The 16,800-nt window shown below is 48.2% G+C and overlaps 1 protein-coding gene across 1 annotated transcript in view; it reads right to left on the bottom strand.

Moving 5' to 3' along the window:
* Nucleotides 1–16,446, bottom strand: part of ABAT (4-aminobutyrate aminotransferase) — an 82,234-nt gene extending 65,788 nt beyond the window's left edge. Inside the window, exon 1 of the mRNA XM_081089150.1 lies at nt 16,340–16,446. The gene's annotated coding sequence lies outside the window, so the exon portion shown is untranslated. The remainder of the gene's footprint in view (nt 1–16,339) is intronic.
* Between the last annotated feature and the right edge of the window lie 354 nt (nt 16,447–16,800).

Consider the following 16,800-nt stretch of genomic DNA (forward strand, 5'->3'; position numbering starts at 1 on the left):
ATCACAGCTTCAGTTTCCCCCTCTTTTTATTTATTTTTTTAACTGACTCCAATGCTGAGGCTAGGCCCTGCCATTCCAGTGGAATAAAATCCCGGAAACCTGGTAAGAAGCAACCACAAGGGACAAGGTGTTAGACAGGGATGTGCTCCCCCACACAAACTTCCTCTGAAAACGCTAGAAAAGGTGTGGGAAAGGCATGCGCTTAAGCAGAGTCTCCCAGCCTCACCACTGACTTTTGGGGCCAGATAATTCCTTGTGGTTTGGGGTGGGGCCGTCCTGAGCACTGTAGGATGGTTAGCAATAGCCCTGGCTTCTACCCACTAAATGCCAGTAGTACCACCTCCCCCGCCAGTTATAACAACCCGAAATGTCTTCAGATCTTGCCAAAGGTTCCCTGGGGGTGGGGAGGGCCCAGCAGAAATACACTGCTCTTAAGGAACAATGGTAGGTCACCCGCTTCGAGGTGAAGATGAATGAGGGGAATGGTTCAAGTCCACAGCATGGTGCCTGGCATAGGCCCATCCCAGGAATGACCCAGCAGGTGGGCTGGGGAGCGGCTTCCAGACTGTCATGGGGCTGGGCAGATGCTGCTGCCTGCGGGACTCGGGCAGACTCCTCAGAACTGTCACTTCCACTGCTAGCAACACGGAAACTCCAGGTGCCGGGAGCTGCGGGATGAGGCTAAATAGGACTGATGTCTTACTCCAGAGGCTGCCACACATATTCTGCAAAGAAGCAGCCCTACATATGCTGAAGAGGCTCTTAGAATGGCCCTTCATCTGGAAGACTCAAGGAGACTTGTTATTTTTTAGGACAGTTGTTCTTGATATAAAAACTAGCCCTTGGATCTGGTTCAAAGGCCTTGAGGTCTGGTCCCTCTCCCCTTTCCAATCTCTGCCCACAGCTTCCTGTCCCTCTGAGTTCTGACATTTGGATCTTGTGTCTGTCCCGTGTGGGCTGCTACCCCAGAGCCTTCACTGACTCTGTTCCCACTGCCCCGAATGCTTTTCCCTTGTTTCTGAGGGTTTTTTTTTATATCCTCACCCGAGGATATTTTTCCATTGGTTTTAGAGAGCGTGAAAGAGAGAGGGAAGACCGAGAGAAACATCAATGTGAGAGAAACACACTGATTGGTTGCCTTCTGCACGCTCCCTGACCAGGGCCTGGCCTGGGAAGAGCCTGCAACTGAGTTACGTGCCCTTGACTAGAATCGAACCCGGGACCCTTCGGTGCACAGGCCTGTACTCTATCCACTGAGCCAAACCGGGAAGGCCCCTTGCTTCTGATTTTTTAAATTCCTACTCATCCCTCTGATTTCAACTCGTGATGCACCTGCTCCAGGAAACCCTGACCCTCGCCCACCAGATCAAATCCCCTCTTAGAAGACTCTTCGCTCCACATACCTTTCCCCTGTATGGCACCATCACATTTACAGGTCACCACTGTATAACCATCTGGTTCATTCTGGCCACTTACAGACTGCAAACCTTTTTAAGCTGTGCTTATACTTAAAAAGCATACCCCCATCACTATACTGTCTGGCACTGTATGGGGTACACAATACATTTTTGTTGAATTGTCATAGTATGACTGGTGGTTGATCTGGCATGTTCTATCATTTCTAAGGTTAAGTGGTTAAGACAGTATGATGTGGGGGTAAAGATAAACACACCAGTAAAACAGAACAGAGACTAGAAAATAGGCCTACACTTATGTGGGCACTTGATTTCTGCAAAATGCCAGTGATATTGGGTTGGTTGGATTATCCACGTGGAGAGAAAAATTAGTCATAATCCTACCTAATCCAATACCTAAAGATCAATCCCAGGTTGGTTATAGAGATCAATCTGAAAGGCAAAACGTGGAAGCTTCTAGAAGATAACAGAGGGGGCAACGTGAATGACCTTGGATTTTTAAAATAGGACACAAAAGGCATTAACCATAAAAGATAAAAAATACGAGCTATAGAAAAATTAAAAATTCCAATCAACAAAAGCCACCATTGAAAATGAAAATTACATGAAGAGTAGAAGATCATTGCAAAACATGTAACTGGCCAAGGGTTCATTACCCTGCATGACAAAACTCCTACAATAAAAAAAAAAAAATAGACAATTCAAAAGAAAAATGGGGAAGAGATGGAAACAAGGGCTTTATAAAATAGGAAATCCACATGACCAAGAAGTGTATAGAGAAGGTGATCAAATTCAGTTACTAAGTAGAGAAATTTAAAAACTACCACACGCCCACCAGAATGGCTAAAATTACAAAATACAGTAACACGTCATAGTGGGGGAGCCGGAGAGGGTAAGAGCACCTGGAACTCACACACACACTGCTAATGGACTCTGAATTGGGCAGTTGTTGATTCTAGAATGTTCGGGCAACACTCCAGGCATACCTGAGAGATACTGCAGGTTCGGTTCTAGACCACCACCATTAAAAGCAAATGTCGCAATGAAGCGAAGGTCACAAATTTTGGGGTTTCTCAGTGCACATAAAAGTTATGTCTACATGATATGGTAGTCTAAGTGTGCGATAGCATTATGTCTAAACAAACAAAAAAAAACCCACAAAAAAACCCAACATACATACCTTAATTAACAAATGCTTTATTGCCAAAAAAGTGCCACCCGTCATCTGAGCCTTCAGCGAGTCATAATCTGCTGGTGGAGGGTCACGCCTCCATAGAGACGGCTGCTGACTGACAGGGTGGTGGTGCTGAAGGCTGGTGGCCGTGGCAGTTTCTTAAGATAAGACAACAATGAAGTTTGCCTCATCCATTGACTCATTCGTGAGCGATTTCTCTGTAGCAAGCGGTGCTGTTGGATAGCATTTTACCCACAGCCAAACTTTCAAAACCGAAGTCGGCTTTTGCTGCTGCTTTATTGACTAAGATTAGGTCATATTCTAAATCCTCTGCTACTTCAGCTTGCACTGATGGTTTCTCTCCTTAAGCCTCATGAGCCAACCTCTGCCAGCCTCAAGCTTTTCTCCTGCAGCCTCCTTACCTCTCTCAGCCTTCACGGAATCTGGATTAGGCTTTGGCTGAAGGGAGTGTGGTGGCTGGTGTGATTTCGATGCAGGCCACTAAAACTCTCTCCCTCTCAGCGATAGCATTTGCTTTCTTCTCATTTGTGTGTTCACTGGAGTAGTGCCTGCAATTTCCTGCAAGCCTTTTCCTTGGCATTCACAGCGTGGCTAACTGGCTGGAGAGGCCCAGCTTTCGGCCTGTCTCGGCTTTCGACATGCCTGCCTCACTAAGCTTAATCATTTCTAGTTTTTTGACTTAAAGTGAGTGTTCGACTCTTCCTTTCACTTGAACACTTGGAGGCCATTTTGGGGTTGTTAATTGGCCTAATTTCAATATTGTTGCAGCTCAGAACACACAACATTCATCAGTTGTCTAGATGGGTGCAGTTTGTAATTGTCTTTCTCTGACTGGCTTATTTATAGTTATAACACCAAAGCTCACTAATCACAAAGCACCATAACAAATATACCAATAACAAAAAAGTCTGAAATATTGTGAGAATTATCAAAATGTGACAAAGGGACACAGAATGAACAAATGCTGTTGGAAAATGGCGACAACAGACTTGCTCAATGCAGGGCTGGCTGAGGTACACCTACACCATGGAATACCAAGCCGCAGTAACAAAAAAGGATCTCTCACCCTTTGCGACAGCACGGAGGGACCTGGAGAGTATTATGCTAAGTGAAATAAGCCAGTCAGAGAAAGACAAATATCACATGATCTCACTTAACTATGGAATCTAATGAACAAAATAAATTGATCAACCAAATAGGTCCAGAGACATGGAAGGACAGATCTCAAATGGAAGGGGTAGGGAGGGCGGGAAGAGAGTAAGTAAAGAACTTATATGCATCACCCATGGACATAGACAGTAGTTCGGTGAAGGCCAGGGGTGGGAGCCAGGTGGAGGGGGGCAATGGAGGAAGAATGGGGACATCTGTAATACTCTCAACAATAAAGATAACTTTTTTTAAAAAAGCAGTGTGTGCAAAGTGTAATAAAGCAAAGCACAATAAATCGAGGCATGCCTGTATTTATAAAAGTCTTGCTATGGACTGAATTGTTTCCTCCAAATTCACATGTTGGAGCCCTAACCACCCATGTGATGGTTTTTGGAGGAGGGGCCTTTGGAAGACAACTAGTTTTTAATGAGATTAAGAGGGTGGAACCCTCATGGCAGGAAGAGGAAGAGACTCCAGACACTTTCTCTACCAAGAGTGGACATGGCAAGAAGGCAGCCATGGGTAAGTCAGGCAGAGAGCCCTCCCCAGAACTCCACTGTGCTGGCACCCTGATCTCGGACTTCCAGCTTCCAGGACAGTGAGGAAGACATTTCTGTTATTTAAGCCATCCAGTGTGTGGTATTTTGTTAGAGCAGCATAAACAAATGAAGACAAACTTCAAACTATATACAAGCAATGAAAACGCACATCAGCAGTGGAGTCCATAAATAAATTATAGCCTATTCATGCTATGGATTACTAGGCAACAATGAAAATGAATGGACCAAGCTACAGGGAACAACATGGATAAATTGTACAGATGTTACAGTCTGTAAAGGAAGCTGGATACAAAAGAATAGAGTGGGGGAGGAACAACAAGGAAATTGAATGGGTAATAACGAATGCATCCTCAGGAGTACACTTGTAACTATAAGTAAGAGCAAGCAAGGATCTCTGTGAGAGATGGATGGGTGACTTGGGATGGGGTAATGATTAAGAAGGGCACAGGGGCCCTAGCCGGTTTGGCTCAGTGGATAGAGCGTTGACCTGCGGACTGAAGGGTCCCAGGTTCGATTCCAGTCAAGGGCATGTACCTTGGTTGCAGGCCCATCCCCAGTAGGAGGTGTGCAGGAGGCAGCTGATCGATGTTTCCCTCTTATCGATGTTTCTAACTCTCTATCCCTCTCCCTTCCTCTCTGTAAAAAATCAATAAAATAGCCCAAACTGGTTTGGCTTAGTGCAGTGATGGCAAACCTTTTGAGCTCGGTGTATCAGCATTTTGAAAAACCCTAACTTAACTCTGGTGCCGTGTCACATATAGAAATTTTTTGATATTTGCAACCATAGTAAAACAAAGATTTATATATTTTTTAATATATATTTTATTGATTTTTTTACAGAGAGGAAGGGAGAGAGATAGAGAGTTAGAAACATTGATAAGAGAGAAACATCGATCAGCTGCCTCCTGCACACTCCCCACTGGGGATGTGCCCGCAACGAAGGTACATGCCCTTGACCGGAATCGAACCTGGGACCCTTCAGTACGCAGGCCAACGCTCTATCCACTGAGCCAAACCGGTCAGGCAAGATTTATATTTTTGATATTTATTTTATATATTTAAATGCCATTTAACAAAGAAAAATCAACCAAAAAAATGAGTTCGCATGTCACCTCTGACACACGTAGGTTCGCCATCACTGGCTTAGTGGATAGGTCATCGGGTCTAGGGACTGAAATGTCCCAGGTTCGATTCTGGTCAAGGACACATACCCGGGTTGTGGGCTCGATCCCCAGTAGGGGGCGTGCAAGAGGCAGCCAATCAATGATTCTCTCTCATCATTGATGTTTCTATCTCTCCTTTTCCCTCTCTGAAATCAATAAAAATGTATTTTTTTTAAAAAGAAGGGAACAGGGCTTGCTATTTCTTTTTATTTTAATCCTCATCCGATGATATGTTTTTTGATCTGAGAGAGAGAGAGAGAGAGAGAGAGAGAGAGAGAGAGAGACATCGATTAGTTGCCTCCTGTATGCACCCAGACTGGGGATTGAACCTGCAACGTTTTTGTTGTATGAGATAATGCTTTAACCAACTGACCACCTGGCCTGGGCGGGCCTGCTATTTCTGGCTCTACTCCTTGATCTTGTTGGCAGTTATATGACAATTAGCTTCGTAAAAAGCCACTGAACTGTTCTTTCTTTGTGTATATGTTTCTATATACATGTTACATGATATAAGAAAATGGTTTACAGAAAGTATTTGGAAAAATACTAACATGCCTTCTGATGTAGCAATTTCTCGTCTAGGAATTTATCCTATGGAAATATTTGCACATGTGTGAAATGACTATGTACATGGTTGTCCACTCATGCTTCCTTTGTAATGGCAAAATACTGGAAACAACCTAGAGACCCACTGATAGGAAACTGGTTGGATAACTCAAGTGCCTTGTACAATGGAATACTCTGCAGCCATGAAAAGGGATAAGATCTCTGTAACATATTAAAGATAAAGCGCCCAACTGTGACCATTTTTAAAATACTCAGCTGCTTGTAGGGAGCAGAGGGGTCTAGGAGATGGGGATAAGGGTTGAAAATTTACTTTTTTGTGTAAACCCATTTGTACTGTTTGTTTTACCATGCACTGCATCACCGATTTGGGAAATAATTATTCTTAAAAAGCAGAGTAAGTACATACATTCAGACCAGGTGAAAGGCATGGAAGAGAAGGAGGAGGGAGTTCAACCCTCTGGCACTTGGAGGTCCCCAGTGAAACCCGTGTTCAAAGCCTTGGGTTTGAACCTGGGCAGCTCTCGGTTCAAGTCCAGCTTCAGGTTCTTCCTGTCTCTGTGACGTTGGCCGAGAAAGTTAAAATGCTCTGATTCTGTGTCCTCATTCACAGAAGAGAACCTTCCCACCTGGTTATTGAGAGCATGAAATCAAATAATCCTAATAGAGCCAGTGGTTGGCAGGCAGAAAGCATTCGACCATGTTCCCTCTTTTTTAAAAATAAAATTAAAAAAATATATTTTTGATTGATTTCAGAGAGGAAGGGAGAGGGAGAGAGAGATAGAAACATCAATGATGAGAGAGAATCATTGATTGGCTGCCTCCTGCACACCCCCACTGGGGCTCAAGCCTGCAACCCAGGCATGTGCCCTTGATGGGAATCAAACCCGGGACCCTTCAGTCTGCAGCCCGATGCTTTATCCACTGAGCCAAACCGGCTGGCTCAAGGTTCCCTCTTTTAAAAAAATTATATATATATATTTCAGAGAGGTAGGGAGAGGGAGAGCTAGAAACATCAATGATGAGAGAGAATCACTGATTGGGTGCCTCCTGCACACCCTGTACTGGGGATTGAGCCTGAAACCCGGACATGTGCCCTGACTTGGAATCGAACTGTGACCTCCTGGTTCATGGGTTGACACTCCATCACTGAGCCACAGTGGCCGGCCAACCATGTTCCCTCTTATCATCCAATCTAACAATCACCAATACAATGTTGCCATTTTACAGATGAGAAAATCGAGGTCCAAAAGTCCTGTCTTAGGACACTCAGGGAGCTAGCAGTACACCTGTTTTCCAAATACTTGCCTTTTCCTTAACCCCATAGGAGTGCCTGAGAAGCAGAGGCAAACCTAGGCCCACAGCAGGATCACATGGTTGAATCTGATCGATTCCTGCAAATGATTTGAGTTGCTGGTGGGCGGTTGCTACTGAAAGGAAGCGCTTTGGACTTTCTCCACCTACGACTGGTTTTACTATAACTGCGCTATTATAGTAAAGGGATAAGACAATATATTCCCATTGATTGATGAGTAAACTAAGCCCAGGCAAGGCAGTTGTCCTTTCTGAGTCTCCATGTCCACCTCCACAATTAGACCAGTCTTTCCCCCCAGGGTTGCTGTGAGCAATGGATGAGCGAATATACAAAAAGCCCCCAGAACAGCCCTAGCACCCACCGAATGCTCGGCAAATATGAGCTGCTCTTATTTATGAGTCATTGTCATTATTAAGAGGGGCAGAGCTTGAGTTGACTCCATCCAGGGTCTTTTGACTGTTTCTTCTTGTCCTATAGCTTAGCATCACCCTGACAGCCCAGCGTGGAGCCCTCCTGGACCCTGTTCCCAGGTCAAAATGGCCCTGCTCTTCTGTGTGTGGTTCTTCCCTGAGCCCTGCTCTCAGCCCCGGCAAAGGCTGTGCACTTAGGGCTGGGGCGGATGCCAGGCATGCAAATCCGCAAGCAGGCAGCAATTTGCACAAATGCTCCATGGTGTGCTCATTTCCAGCCTGTCCCCAAAACGGCACTCAGCCTGAAAAGCCAGCAGAGAGCTATTTACAGCTCTGGGCAAGGGGAGGGGAAGCAGGTTCTGTTCAGCACATCTAGCCCAGGTGGCGGCTTGTTCCTCTGGCTACTGCAAGAGGCTGTGCGGTCAACCTTGCCCCGAAGGAGCTCAGAAGTCCTAAAGCTTTTGCTCAAAGGCCAGCGATCCACCCCGGGGGGTTGTCTGGTTCCCTCATTAAATCCACTGAGAGGCAAGTGGGAGAAGGTGTCCCTGGGCTCCCCCCAACAACTGCCAATGGATTCTAAACATTTTGATGAAGGAAGGGATACAAGAGGCCTGTCAAAACCACTGACAGCTCTAGCCTCTTTGCTCCAGTGCAGGATTGATAAACTATGATGGTGATGGTGGGGAAATATCTGGCCCCAGCCGGTTTTGTAAATAAAGTTTCATTAGAACACAGACATGCCCATTCATGGACATGGCCCATGGTTGCTGTCATGGTACAGACAATTGAATAGCTGCAATAGTAACTGTATGGCCAGAAAGCCACAAATATCTACTATCGTCTCCTTTAGAAAAAAGTTGCCTAGCCCTACTGTAGGTGAAGCCCCCACCAGCTCACCTTCTATCAGGCTTCTCTGTCTGATGCTCCTGTCGTCGGTCCAGAAGGATCTTTCTCAAGTGCTAATCAAATCATGTCACTTCTATGTTTAAAACCCTTCCATGATTCCCCCTTGGTCTCTGGTCAAGTTCAAGCGCATTATCATAGGTCACCTGGCTGTCCATGATCTGGCCCTCCTGCAGCTCTCCTCTCCTCATTCACCCACTCTGTGCTCCAGCTAACGCCTCCACGATACTCTGAACGTTGGTTTCATAGAAAAAAAAAAGAATCTCAATGAAAAATTATGCAATATCTACATACAATGCAAGCCTTCACACTATCTGACTCTAGCCCTGTTCATTATCTTCAAGCTATTTTTTCCAACTCCTTGTAATTTGTTAGGAGACTGATAGACAAGCAAATTCTGTCTTGTCTAACCGCTGTTGGCCCCATTTGCCACTCAGTTTAACATTCCTTTACTCCACAGACAATTATGCTTTATTTGACTTTTCCTTTGAACCAGTTCTAACATCTGCCCAGTCCCCTCACTGAATGAGCTTAATATCAATAACAAGTGTTCGTTTTTGTATCTGTATGGGAGTCATGATTTTATCCTTTTTTCCCTTGAAGATTTTCTTTTAACAGTTTTGCAGCAAGTCTCTGAGCTTCTCTGTTCATATTTTCTTTGTTAAGACCTTTCCTTCTTTTCTGCCTTTTTCTCCTGAAAGTTCTTCCCCAGAATCCCCAGGGTCAGGGGCATGTAATCTCTTTCTTCTCTCAGCTGGAGCCTCTATCCTCCCCTCCCCAAGTTACTCATCTCACTGAATAGCAGTTGTTTGTGGGCACCCCAGCTAGCCTAGAAGATCTTCTGGTGTAATAACTGTATCTCTCTCTCTCTCTCTCTCTCTCTCTCTCTCTCTCTCTCTTTCTCTAACACACACACATGCACACACACGCAGACACACACACACACAGACACACACACTTAGTACTGTACAGGACACTTGGAAGTTGTACAATCACTGACAGGCCAAGGTTGTGGGTTTGGTCCCCAATCAAGGCATATACAAGAATCAACCTAAAGTGAATGCATCTATAAGTGGAACAACAAATTGATATTTCTCTCTCTGTCTCTCCCTCTCTCTATTAAAACCAATCAATAACATTATTTTTTAAAGAAGAGTGAGACCTTGTTTTTCTTGTTCAACATTATTTACAGACCCGTGATGGCGAACTTTTTGAGCTCAGCGTGTCAGCATTTTGAAAAACCCTAACTTAATTCTGGTGCCGTGTCACATATAGAAATTTTTTGATATTTGCAACCATAGTAAAACAAAGACTTACATTTTTGATATTTATTTTATATATTTAAATGCCATTTAACAAAGAAAAATCAACCAAAAAAAAATGAGTTCGCGTGTCACCTCTGACACGTGTGTCATAGGTTCGCCATCACTGATCTAGACTGTGAGCCCCTTGTGGGCAGGATCTGCACTGTAGTCACCTTGATATCCCAAGGTCACAAGACAGTGTCTGACCCATAGGAGCTGAGCAAATATCTAAATACAAGAGGAAATGGCAACACAAACATACATTTAAGTGTACATAGAACTCTTACAACTCAATGAAACGATAAACAACCCAGTTCAAAAATGGGCAAAGGTCTCGAATGGACATTTCCCCAAAGAAGATACACAAATGGCCAACAAGCACGTGGAAAGATGCCCAACATCATTAGTCATCAGGGAAGTGCAAATCCAAACTACAAGCAGATACCTTCACATCTGCCAGAATGGAAGTAATGGTAATAGTAATAACGACAATACAGAAAATAATGTGTTGGCAAAGATGTGAAAAAATTGGAACCTTCACACAGTGCTGGTAGGAATGTAAAATGGTATAGTTTGGCAGTTCCTCGAAAAGTTAAGCAAAGAATTACCATATGACCCGGCAGTTCCACTCCTGTGCATATGCCCTCAAAAGGTTGAAAACGGGTCTTCAACCCAAAACTTGTCCACATATTTATAGCAGCCTTATTCACAATAGCTAAAAGTTGGAAACAGCCCAAATGTCCATCACCTGACGAATGGATGAACAAGTTGGTCTATCCATACAATAGAATATTTTTTAGCCATAAAAAGGAATAAAATACTGACACATGCTACAACATGGAGAAGCCAGATACAACAGCCCGTATATTTCATGATCCCATTTGTGTGAAATACTCAGAATAGGCAAATCGATCGAGTCAGAAAACAGATTAGTGGTTGTCAGGAGCTAGGGAAGCGGTTCTCAACCTGTGGGTCGCGACCCCTTTGGGAGTCGAACGGCCCTTTCACAGGGGTCGCCTAAGACCATTGTAAAACACATATATAATTACATATTGTTTTTGTGATGAATCACTATGCTTTAATTATGTTCAATCTGTAACAATGAAATTGGGGGTCACCACAACATGAGGAACTGTATTAAAGGGTCGAGGCATTAGGAAGATTGAGAACCACTGAGCTAAGGGGAGGGGAAGTGACTGCTTATTGGGTACAAGCTTTCCTTTTGGGGTGATAAAGCAGTTCTGGATCTAGATCAGGGGTGGGCAAACTTTTTGACTCGAGGGCCACAATGGGTTCTTAAGCTGGACCTGAGGGCCGGAACGAAAGCATGGATGGAGTGTTTGTGTGAACTAATATAAATTCAAAGTCAACATCATTACATAAAAGGGTAGGTCTTTTTTTTTTTTTTTTAGTTTTATTCATTTCAAACGGGCCGGATCCGGCCCACGGGCCGTAGTTTGCCCACGGCTGATCTAGATGGTGGTGATGGTTGTATACTATTTGAAATGTACTAAATGTCACTGAATTGTACATTTTAAAACAATTAAAATGGTTAATTTTATGTCATGTGTATTTTACCATCATAAACAAATACATTTACATGCACACAAAATGCTCACGGGGTCTCTCCTGTGTGCCAGGAACTGTGCTCTGCATTTGGGACACGGGAGCAAACGAGACCAGTGTGCTCGCTCCCCTCCAGCAGTTCCAGGAAGGAAGAAACGCCAGCCCACAGTCCTGGACCCCGGGCAGCCCTGGATGTGGGTGGTGGGAGTTCAGAGGAGGAGAAATGGTCTCCTGCTGTGGGTGGGAGGACCAGGGGGACGTGCCATCAAAGACAGACCGGGAGATAGCTCCCGAAGGAGGAGGAAGATGTGCCCGGGGAGAGCTGATCTTATTATTGAAGGAATGTGTAATTAGAGGCCGCATCAGGCCATCCTGTCCCCGCGATGAGTAAGACCGTGAATGCACGGAGCGTCTAGAAAAGCAAGGAGCGTTGGACCCAAGGGAGAAGGGAAGAGAGCAGTCACCCTCAGATCCCCGTCCCCTGGACTCTCTGCTGGGCGGCAGTGGAGAGTGGGGGGTGCCGATTCAGCCAGCTGCCACTCAGAGGCTTTGTCTGCCTCCCGGCCGGGGGCAGGCGGGCAGAGAGAAGGGGAGAGCCAGGACTTGCATCACTTAAGCAGGACTGTGTCCCGGGTGTCTGAACTGTTCCAGTTAATTTTCATAATAACCCAGGTAGGTTCTACCATTGCCCCTCCTTCTTTTGTTAAAAACAAAATTTACAAGTGTTCCCTTTTTAAAGATGGGGACATGAGACACTGCGGGGAAAGTGGCCATGGCCAGAGGCTGCAGTCAGTCCAACCCCAAGACCCACTGGGCTGCTGGCGGAAGGACTTCCCCGTGGCCAGGGAGGCTCGGCTGGTGGAGATGAGGCCTCAGATTCCTGTGTCCTGGTTCCAGAACTCTCAGGAAGCTCACAGCCCGAGTTTCAGCCACTGGCGACTGGCAGCTTGACCACATCTCTGGAGAGAAGGACGCATGTATGCAGGTCCTCAGACCATATCCACCAGCAGACAGTGTGGCTGGGCAGCTGAAACAGCCCCAGCTTGGGATTCAGAACTCGGCTGGAGTTCCACTGCTGTACATATCCTGGCTGAGGGGCCCTGAGCGAGTCCCTCAACTTCAGTGGGCTCTGCTTTGCTCATTTTTAATGCACGGGAAGCTGGCTGGGGTAATCTTTTCTTCTTTTCTCTCATGAATATTTTCTTCTAGATATAGGTCCTCTCCATGCTCCTCATTCCTCTAATTACCAATTTTCATATGTGTTTACATACAATATTTTTTTCCAAAAAATGGGATTATACTGCATATATTGATATTTGTGACTTTATTGTTTTCATGAAACAGTAAGTTTCAGAGACGTTTCCAGGTCAGGAATGTAGATCTACATCATTCTTCTAAACTACGCTCATTTTCTCATGTGACTGCACGGTCATGTAACTCCTCCCCGCGCTGGTATTAAAAAGCCCTGCAGTCTTGTATTTGTCGCTCTGCACACGTGTGGGCCTGTCTACAGAAGATTCCTAGAAGCTGGAGGGCTCGGCCAAAGGGCATGGTGATTACGTTTTGAAAGACTGCCAAATGATCTTCTGAAGAAGGCTCCACAGCTAGGTTACTTCTAAAACTGTTCTGAAACTGGCATGACCATGTCTTTGACCTCCAGCAGGACAGGAGGTAACAGCCTTAGAAAATCATTTAACCTCTGGGAGTCTTTGTTTGCTCATCTGTGAAATGGGAAACCTAGAGTAATACACACGAAGGTAATTTGGAGATGGCAGTTTTTTAAAACGTGAGGGATTAAAATCGTCATTAGCATTGGGAGGCTCAGGGCCCGACCACCACGACCCCCATCGCACAGAAAGCAGAACGGAGGAGCCCGAGCAAGGAGGATGTTGTCTTATATCAAGCATCAACTCTGCGCAAGGCACAAATATTACACCAGTGGTTCTCGGTGGGTGTGGGGGAGATGACTTTGCCCCCGTAGACATCTGACGGTGCTTGGAGACCGTTCTAGCGGTCACAGCTGGAGGCGGTTGAACTGGCATCTAATAGGTAGAGGGCAGGAATGATGCCGAGCATCCTACAGGGCAAGGGACGGCTTCACAGCACGGGACCATCCAGCCCCGAATGTCTGCAGTGCCGAGGATGAGAAAACCTGCCCTAGCTCTGTCTCTAATCTGCTGCCTACCTTACAGAAAACCTCATTCAAAGGCGAGTACACTGAGGCTCGGAGAGGTGAATGACTTGCCCAAGGTCCCCCGGCCAGCAGCAGCCGGGAGATGACCTTTGGCCCTATCTGACTTTAGGGTCTGCAGTCCACTCCACATACCGCACTATCTCTGGGCAGCCATCACTCTTGCCTCCAAGTGCCGGCCAACCTTCACTGCCTTGGCCCCTGGCAGATGATCTACGGGGCGGGTTAGCAGTTTTGCCTAAAAGCACAACCTCCCTGCCGTTTTAGAGGTTTTATGACTTCGGGCTGGTAGTCATAATCATTGTGTCCGTTGACTGTGTGCCACACAGTTTATGAAGATTAACTTATTTTACTCTGATAAGGACCCTGAGGGAACCTGGTCGCAGAGAGGTTAATCATTTCCCCAAGATTACATAGTAAGTAGCAGGTTTGGGCTCTGGACCCAGATAAGAGGGTCAGAGACCAATCTCTCAACCCGTACACACTACAATTCCCTCATGCTCTAAACCAGTGGTTCTCAACCTTCCTGATGCCGCGACCCTTTAATACAGTTCCTCATGTTGTGGTGTCCCCCAATTTCACTGTTACAAATTGGACATAATTAAAGCATAGTGATTCATCACAAAAACAATATGTAATTCTATATGTGTTTTCCGATGGTCTTAGGCGACCCCTGTGAAAGGGCCGTTCGACCCCCAAAGGGGTCGCGACCCACAGGTTGAGAACCGCTGATCTAAACGTTCCTCTTGGCGCCTTGAATTTGGCTCCTCATCTACATTGGAGTGTGACGGGCCAGAGTTCCAGCTCTTGTCCCACCCAATGCCTCAGGAAGGGAAGCCGTGCTCTGAGCGGGGATGGGAGATGGCTGCAGGCCACTCGGGGCTGGGAGGATGTCCAGGGACCGAGTGGGAAAAGGCCCTGAAGGAAAGGACGTTCCTTCCTCGGACCCTGCCCACGGTTCCTGGAGCAAACCTGGCTGTGCAACTGAGGCTCTGCAGGGGTCTTCGCTCCAGCATAGTGCAAGCAACCTTATTTGCGATCCCGGGTGGATGTGGATTTTGGCAAGCCTGAAGGTGGCAGTGGGCTCAGTCAGCTCCTGTCCTCTGACCAGTGGGGACGGCAGTGCCCAGTGGTCCGGGACGTAAATGTGAGGACTGGAGGTAGTGTCCAGGATCCTGGACCCCACAAGCCCTGGAGAGGCTGTGAGCAGCCAGCTTTGCCACCCGTCGGCTGGGTGACCTTGAGCAAGTCTCTCCCCCTCTTTGTGCGTCTGATTGCTTAACCGTCGAAGGAAGGGGCAGGATCTTGACCTAGAAGCCCTTTGAGGTCCTAGGGCTCCAGACGGGGCCATTTCTCTCTCTCCAGGGCCGACCTCTTTGGGCATCCAGGACGCACGTATCTCCACACTCCAAGTCCCGGGGAAAGCTGCAAAGAGCAAGGCAACGCTCCTTGCCTTTCTCTTCGCAGTCCCCACAGTCTGGCCCGCAGAGAAGAGCTGCTCACAGCCCCCCTCAAGTCACCGACATCCTGTCCCTCAGACCAGCTTCTTCGGAGCAGCAAGCTGACCCTGTCTCCAGCCCAGTGGATGGCTCCTGCAGCATCCATCCCCCCTGGTCAAGCGCCTAGGGAATCCCACTGGGCAATGCCCAAGGAGCTGGGGGTGAGGTGGGGTGGGGGGACAGGGAGCAAACTGGGCCCTTCTTTCTGCATGGACACCCCCTTCTCTAGGAGAGGGGAAGGACTTGTATGTGTGGGTGGGTGGGTGGGTGTTGGGGGGCAGGGGTCCCTGCTAGCTCTGGCGTCTGAGAGCCCATCTCTGCTGTCCGAGCTTGGAGGCTCCTGGAAGGGTCTCTAGGCTCAGGACCCCAGCTCTCAGGACTGCAGTCACTAGGCCTCTTACTAAACCTCGCACCCTGGCCAGGGTGCGGAGAGGTGAGATGGCATTAGGTGGAGCAGTGAGGTGTGGCCGGACGGCTGGGGAAGGATGGGATCGGGTGTGTGTGTGGGGGGTCGGGGGGGGGGGGGGGGACTTGTGTGAAAGGGTTAGATAGCCAGACCCTTACCCTGTTTCTGAGTATAAAAGCCCCTCATCTCCATCTTCAGGGGAGGAAGAGGGGGAGCCCTCTGAGGGAGGGGCTCACTTCCCAGGGTGTCTGGGAGCCTCCATTTTCAGGGGAGAGCACACTGTCACCCACAGGCTGAGAAGACCCCATCCTTCAGAGGGAGGGTGGAGAGGATCCAAACTTAGTGTGTGTGTGTGGGGGGGGGGGGGGACATGTGTCTCCAAAGAGATGAGAGGGCCCTGGTACCTGGCGAAGCTGGACCCCACTTTTGGGGGGCACATTGCAGCCAAGGGGTGAATGAGGGACCCTAAAGGGTCACGAGGAGGAGCCCCTTTCTGACGGGAAAAGGAGGTTATTTGCTCTCTGGAGGGGGGAGACCTTCTCCTTCGGGGGAGGGGGCCCCCCGTCTCGGGAGGATGAGGGCCGTGCTTAGGAGCGAAGATGCAGGGTTTTGCTCCCGGGGCGGGGGGCAGGGCCGAGGGGCTCCACCTCGACTCCGCGCAGAGGGGCCCGCCCACGCGCCCCAGCGCCGCGCCCTTACCTCCAGGCCCGGCTCCGAGGTGCGGATCCGATCTGCCGGCCCGACCCGAGGGATCTGCACCCCGCGCTCCGGCTGCGCCGGTCTCTGCCCGCTTCCCCCAGCGACTCGCGGGGTCCCTGGCTCCGCCGAGGCGCGCGGACCAATCAGCGCTGCCGGCCCCGGCCTCGCTCGCGCCGCAGCCAATGAGCGCGCCCGCCACGGGCCACCGCCCCCGGGGGGAGGAGGAGGAGGCGGGGCGGGGGTAGAGTCCGGTCTCCGGGGGCGCGGGAGCCGGGGGGCCTGGTGGAGGGACCGCGAGGGCCGGAGCGGCGGGCGGCCGAGGACCCCCATCCAGCCGCGGGGAGCCTCCCTGAGGGGGGTTCGGAGCCCGTCTTTAAAGGGGCGGGGGGGGGGGCGGGCGGCTCTATTGGTTGATTTCACCTCGGCCTTAATTACTCCTGCACCGTTTCTGGACCCTCGGG

This window comes from Myotis nattereri (genome assembly GCF_964212035.1).
Source record: "Myotis nattereri genome assembly, chromosome: 4".
NCBI lineage: Eukaryota > Metazoa > Chordata > Mammalia > Chiroptera > Vespertilionidae > Myotis > Myotis nattereri.